General features: G+C 38.1%; 1 non-coding gene across 1 annotated transcript; it reads right to left on the minus strand.

Annotated features, from left to right (window-relative positions):
* Positions 1 to 439: 439 nt before the first annotated feature.
* Positions 440 to 543, minus strand: LOC125614313. Its single transcript, XR_007344927.1, has one exon. It is a non-coding gene; the product is annotated as a U6 spliceosomal RNA (small nuclear RNA).
* Between the last annotated feature and the right edge of the window lie 6633 nt (positions 544 to 7176).

Below are 7176 nucleotides of genomic sequence, written 5' to 3' on the forward strand. Positions count from 1 at the left end.
ACTGTTCTTGCAGAGTCTATTCTGAGCAGGAGAAACTCCCCAAGAACCACAATGAGAAGGCAATAGGTATTCAAGGTCCAGGATGGATACACTACATGCAAAATGCTGTGCACTAGAAAGTGTTTCAGATTTAAGTTTTTCAAATTTTGGAATAACTGTATGAACTTTACTGCTTGAGCATTCCTAATTTGAAAATTCAAAAGCAGAATTTCAAAATTCTCCATAATCTGCAACTTTTTCCTGGTGTTATACAGTCATTTTTCCCCATTCAAAATTATTCTAATTGTATATATTTATAGGGTACTGATAATTCAATACATGTAACCAATATGTAATGGTCAAATCAGGGTAATTAACATGTCCATCTTCTCAGATATTATTATCTCTTTCTCTTAGTATACCTCAAACTCCTCTCTTCTAGTTCTTTAGAAAATATATTTCAAAAATGGAACACTTCATTAGTTTGTGTGCCATCCTTATATATTGGCCATGATAATCTTCTTTGTATTGTTCCAATTTGGGTACACATGTTGCCAAAAAAAGTACTAAATCTCAAACTTTTTGAGGATCAAGTCAGCCTTCAGAAAATTATGGATTTCAAAACATTTCATATTTTTGGATTAGGCATACTTAACCTATCATGTGTAATTTTCAATAGCAAGGCCAGGCTACAAACCAAATGATCTAAAGCCTCCTCCTAGCCCTGCCAGAACTGCATAAAACTACTGCCACTACTTAAATGAATAATAACACCATTTATCAAACCACATGCTTATTAAATGCCAAATGGTTTAGAAAATTTAGAACAGTGTTACTAACATACTAGCAGAGGGATTTTAGCAAATTGCACAATCAAGAAATACCCACTGAGCATTCAGTTATGTTCTACACTCTACACATGTGAAATCCTAGAATAATGAAAAACCATCTGTCATGTGTAAATTCTATAAGCAGTGCCTTGGGTAAGCTATACTCCTTTAGCTCTCCTCCAGGCCCAGCATTAAATGAACAAAACCTAAATTACAGAAGGCACTTTATGCATTACTTCATTCTCCTGTTGTCCCCTGTATTCCACCAGTAGTGGCCTTGGTCAAGTGATTTGAGACAGTCTCAAATACCCACAGAAGAATAAGTTGTTCCAATGTATTTAGACTTGAATTATGGAATGTATGGCTCTTGAAGGAAATGCAATTGTCTGGAGTCAGAAGCCCTAGGTTATTATAACCCCCAAATAGCTGCTAACTGAAGTATGGACTTGAACAAAAAGATAAAACAAAACAAAAACAAAAGCAAAAAAAAAAACAACTCTGTCCTCTTGAAATTTCAGAGACCACATCTGAGAAAGAAGAGGGTTACACCAGATTGGGAGTTCTCAGCATGGTTCAGCAGATCTTGGTTATATTTAATCAGGTGAGAAATGACACAAGTTAATGTATTGTAAATAATAAAGTCCTAAGGTTTGCAGTTTATTTGCATATATATTCATTTGTATGACAATGATACCCTTTCTCACTTGCATTGCTATGTCTTTGGGAGTCAGAGAGAAAAGGCTTGAATTACAGATCTATCAGTTAGAAATTCTGCATAACTTAAATATTATCTTCTTATTGATGCAGAACTCAGCTTAGTCAACTGAGCACATAAAGATCATCCATCATGTCTGCAGCAGCTACAAAAAAAGGTTGAGAACCCCTGGACTAGATCACTCATTCACCTACCATATAGTTTATGCTAAGTGCTGGGAATACCTGCAACAGGTAAAGGAGACATCTTTGCCCCCCCCCCTTTTTTTTGGAGTGTTCAGTCTAGGAGAAATGACATAAAGCATCTAAATCACACTATAGCAAAATCTGTGACCAGAGTTTTGAAAGCCTAAAACACAGATGCTAGTTACGGGGGGCTGGAGGATGTGGGGAGAAAGTTCCAGGCAAAGAAGAAAACATGGGTACAGGCTTAAATGGTCTACAGGTTACAAAGGCACATTCATGGAACATAAAGTAGTTCCTTCTGCCTGGATAAGCCAGAGTGCCAAAGGAAATATGGTAAGAAGTGATACTGGAGAAGTGAGCAGAAAACAGACCACACAAAGCCTAGGGGATCTTGTGAAGAAGTCTTAATTGCTCTCTCCCAGAGTAAATCCCTATAATTGTGGTCAGAGAATAAAGCTGGGATGTAGCCTAAGATCACAGGTCTACACCCTGATGCTTTTCCCCATTAAAATTACTTTCAGGAATTCTGGTTAGGAGCTACAGGACTATCCCTTCTTATCCACTTCTGATTAAATAGACTTTTGCCAGCTGCTCTGGGAACCTGACCCACAAGCAGAATATTGTGTCCATGGGAAAATGCAATCTGAATTCTAAATAGACTTCCAAAGAAACTTTTGGAACAAAATCCATTCAACAGTTGTTGGGAATGCCTGGAAAGCAATGAAACACAGGATCTTGCTTTACTCCATAGAGACAGTGTTTGGAAAAAAGACAGAACACTATAACCAATCTCTTAAAATAAACACAATATCCCCATTTTAATTAGTAGGGTTATATTTAGGTACAACCATTGAATGACATTATACAGTGCCTGTTACAGACTTAAATTACCACAAAACCCCAAATATGTTAGGGATGACTGGCTATTTTCACTCTAAATAAAAACAATGCCAAAAAATGGAGAAAAGGGTGTTCTCTTTAGAAAGAAACATGGATGCAAGCCAAGTCTAATATACACAAAATTTTCCTATGTCCCTGCCCAATCAACTCTTAATTATCCAGGCATTAACTCAACAAAGATGTGAATGCTAAGAGTCATCTAATTCTGCATGGTGGCATCTCTATTCTTCTTTGCCTTCCTTCCAATAAAAAGTACTTATGTATGAGCATTTAGAAAACCCCTTTTAACACCTTGGAACATCCCTCTTTTTCTCCCCACCCCACTCACTTGTTCTACTAATAATGGGTGCCCCAGAAACATTAGTAATTTCCCAGAACTACCTACCAAATACTTCTCAGGTCTTCTATATAGTAATTATTCATAAAGTGTGCATAAATATCACCTCAAGAGTAGTGGGTTAAAATTCAGATTCCCACCTCAATTCCTCTCCCTTTTCCCCAATATCTGGGTTTAATAGGTTTGGGGTACAGCATTTTAAATTAAGTGCCAAAAATTTTTTTAAAAAATAAATTAAGTGCCCACAGTGACTATGAGGCAAATGGGTCAAGAACCACACTTGGAGAAACATTACTGTGGATATTTTACCCAGCTGACCCCAAATCCTGAAATGAGAATAGTTGCTAAGAGCCCAACATTAAACCGAGTCAATAAGAAGGAGCGATACAATAGATGAAAGAAAATAGCATTCTAGACAACTTGTCCCCAAATATGTTTTTTTTTCAAAAAGCAAATGCTATACTTTTACTATTATCAGATAAATTGGCATTACCAACACAGAAGTCTCCTACAGGTACCTGGAAAAGAACACGGAACAGGAAGTAGAAGAAAGGAATCAAAATGAGAGAAGGAACAATGTTAATTTGCCTGACCTCACCCCAATGTGTTTCAGCCTCCTTACCTCTCCTTCTAGTTGTTTCCATCTCTGGGGCTTGATGCTCTGTGGTGGCCAGGAAGAGAGGCCAAGGTGGAACAGCCTTCTATTATTCACATTAATGCTTTTCTCTAAATCATAAATAATCACGACTTGACTGGAAAGGGGAACAAATGAAAGGCAAATACTGGGCTGAGAGGTTAAATAGGATAAAGAAGACCCCCTGCTAGTTGAGAGCTGTGAGGTGATAAATGAACAGTCAGGATCCCTGCCTCTTTTCATTCACACTGTTTTGCCAGGAACACGAACTTGAAGCCCATGGCGTCAGCACCAAGCATCAGAGAAATAATCAGGTATCTTGTGTTTTTCCACTCTTCCCTATAATATCTAGAAAAGTCTTCAGCACATAATTTAACCTTTACAGTTAACCAACTACTGTTGTTGGCTCAACCCAGACATCTACAATGGTAAAAGCTGGGGCGTAGAGCTGGTCTTTTTCATTCCAAGAAAACCCAGTCCTATTAAAGCCAACTCAAGAAAAAGGGAGGCTGGTAGTTAAGAATACAGGTATTCCATGGATGTCCTAGGTAGGGTAAAGCTGTGCCTCAGAACAGGATTGCTGCTCCTGGGTTTGTGGTGGTTGTGGAGAATAGTCTGTCAATACTTCCCTACCCAGCTCCTTCTCTTTATTCATGGTATCTGTACCCTCACAGCACCAGCTTGAATACAGTCCATCAGGACCGCTTGCCTCCACATCATCTTTTGGCTCTGTTTCTGTTGCAAACTGCCTTATTTAGCCTATTACACTCCCAATTCTAATTTTCTAGGAAAGGAACACACATGGCTCAGTTGCTCTTGTCAAGCCCATGTTGATTGATCCAGGTGATGGATGGGCTGTCAAAGTTCAGGTAGCCTGCTCTTAGTCTAATCAACCCAAGCCAGGAAGGTAGGGTCTCTGTCCCTATTCATAGCAGAGCTGGCAGGGAGAGGTTTATCTTAAAAAGGGATACAGACCAAAAGGCACAATGTGATATATATGTTACAAGCTGGATGCTTAGCATGTAATTTGAAAGATAATGAAATGTCATTCATGATCACCAAGCAACCATAATCTTACCATTCTTTCTTTTATTTGTTTTTTCAGTACTGGTGATGCAACCCAGGGTCTCATGCATGCTAGAAAATGCTCCATCACTGAGCTGCACCTCTGGCCCCAAATTTTACCTTCTTAATTAAGATAAAAGACAGCACATGACCCCAACCCTGAAAGCTTACCCTCTCTCACCCCTATTAAAGTTACTTCTTGAAACTAATAACACTATGATGCTGGCTCCCTGAGATAAAGAGGGAAGGAAAAGACAGCGTAAGACAAACAAATCCTGATAAAGTGACACCAATGGCCTTCAGCCTATCTCTCTGCAAGCAGTCAGTTTACTTTACACCCTATGATCACCTTATCTTCCTTTAAATTTTGCCAAGGGCCAAGTGAGGTCAGTGTCCAGTGTTAAGCAGAACAGGGCAAGCAGCATCACAAACCAACAGATGGCAATTGAGAGCTTATCATTCTTGGATTATTTTATTCCCAGGAATGATACATGCCAGAAAAGAAAGCACGGTTATTTTGACAGCCACCCAATAATAGCTGTCAATATTCTACTAATTCTTGGCTAACCCTTCTCCCAGATATTCTCCTATCAATTCTCTGTTGCAACAGTCATAAATACCACACCTGATAAGGTCGACAGGAGCTCTGCTAGTGACAAGTGCCCAGGACCAAGGAAAAAACCAAGAAACATTGACAATCATTGAAAATTGACAGATCAAAATAAAACCTAGTGGTGGCCATCTTGCAAAATCCGGAACAATTAAGAGAAATTAAAAGGTTGTACTGCCATGAAAATGATGTTCCTCAAACTCTGAACAGTGCCTACTGGAGTTGAAGAAAGAGAGTCCAAAGGGTTTCAAAGACCAGAGCTTCAAAGCCCTGAAGACATGTGAAAGAATTCAGTCATCCTCTTACCTCTTAATTATGCCTGAGTAGCTTATTTTAAAAGTTTTCTTGTAACTCTTTTAATTGTTGTCTTTGTCATGACAAATTTTTTATTCATTTATTCATATGGGATACTGGGGATCTAACCTAGTGCTTCACACAGGCAAGGCAAATGCCCTATCACCAAGTTACAGCCCCAGCCACTTCCTATAACTCTTTTTAAGAGTATTAATTGATTTGTATCTTCCCATTACCAGTAAGTTATAGTAGCCTGTGGTGAGACAAATGGACAGTATGGTGCCTCTGTTGCTGGTACCCAACAGGGGTTATCAACTTTACTGTCCATGTGTCACCTATCATTCCTTTTTCAGAGTAGCCTTTCAAAATCCCTTACATTTCTTTCATACAAGGAATATTTTGTAGCTGTTGAAAGAAATGGTTATATGCACTGGCATAGAAAATAATCCATCTATATTATCAAGAGAAAATTTTCCTATCATATTGAATCATTCCATTTTATAAAAAAAATTAAAATAAAAATGTGTAAAGAAAAAGCCAATAAAGGATAAATGCTAGTTATTAATAATGATTATCCCCAGCAGATGGGATTATGGAAGATTTTCACTTTTCATTTTTGCCATTTCTGGCTTGCTGAAATTGTTCTTACAATACATGGGGGGTATTTTGCAACCAGGACAAGGATATTTTTAACTCCTTCCAGTTTGTTGATAGGTGGTATATCACAGCTTGAATTTTCATTTTCAATTTGAACAGGTTTTAGAGAGGCTAGAGGATCAAAGGTAGCAAAGAAAGAACCCAAGCAGTTAGAACAAAGCAACTCACTCTGTTTATGGTAGTTAGCACTACATAAATCCCAATAATGGAATAGAATACAGTATGGCACACAAGTCAAACACATGGGCTCTGAAGTCTGGTTTCAAATCCCTCCTATACTAACCTACGCTGTGTTTCTTCCTCTGCTTATTCATAATGTTTATTAAACACTTGGATCCTTCTAGCACCTGATGTGCCCAACAAACTATAGCCATTTGTACTTTTATTAGAGGGAGCTAAAGTGTTGTAATAGAAAATCATTTCCTTTTAGTTATATGTAATTTATTCTAAACACTTTCAGTACAGACACTGAGATATGTGTGTCTTATTCTACCCTGTTAGTTGACATTCTGTGGTGTGCTGGGGAGCCTTAGAACAGAGGCTAGAAAGAGTTGATTATGCATATCTTTTCCCAGCTCTGCTTTGTTACTTGAGTAAACACAGATTGATAGCACAAAATTGACCTTGGAAATTGGCAACTGCTATAAATTGGGGATTCAAACATTTTCCAGCACATCACTATCAAAATCTGAAGAATCCTAATTACACTTGAGGGGCAATTAGTTAGCAAACTGAAATCTCTAATCAAAACCCACCATCAATAACTACTACAAATCAAGCTGGGTATGGTGACACACACCTGTAAGGAGAATCACAATTTCAAAGCCTGCCTCAGCAATCTAACAAGATTGTCTCAAAAAAGAAAAAAAAATAGAAAAAAGGGCTGGGGATGTGGCTCAGTGGTAAAGTACCCCTGGGTCAATCCTTGGTACAAAAAAAACCAAAAACCTACAAGTAAACAACAAAAAGA

Source organism: Marmota marmota, unplaced genomic scaffold (genome assembly GCF_001458135.2).
Source record: "Marmota marmota marmota unplaced genomic scaffold, marMar, whole genome shotgun sequence".
NCBI lineage: Eukaryota > Metazoa > Chordata > Mammalia > Rodentia > Sciuridae > Marmota > Marmota marmota.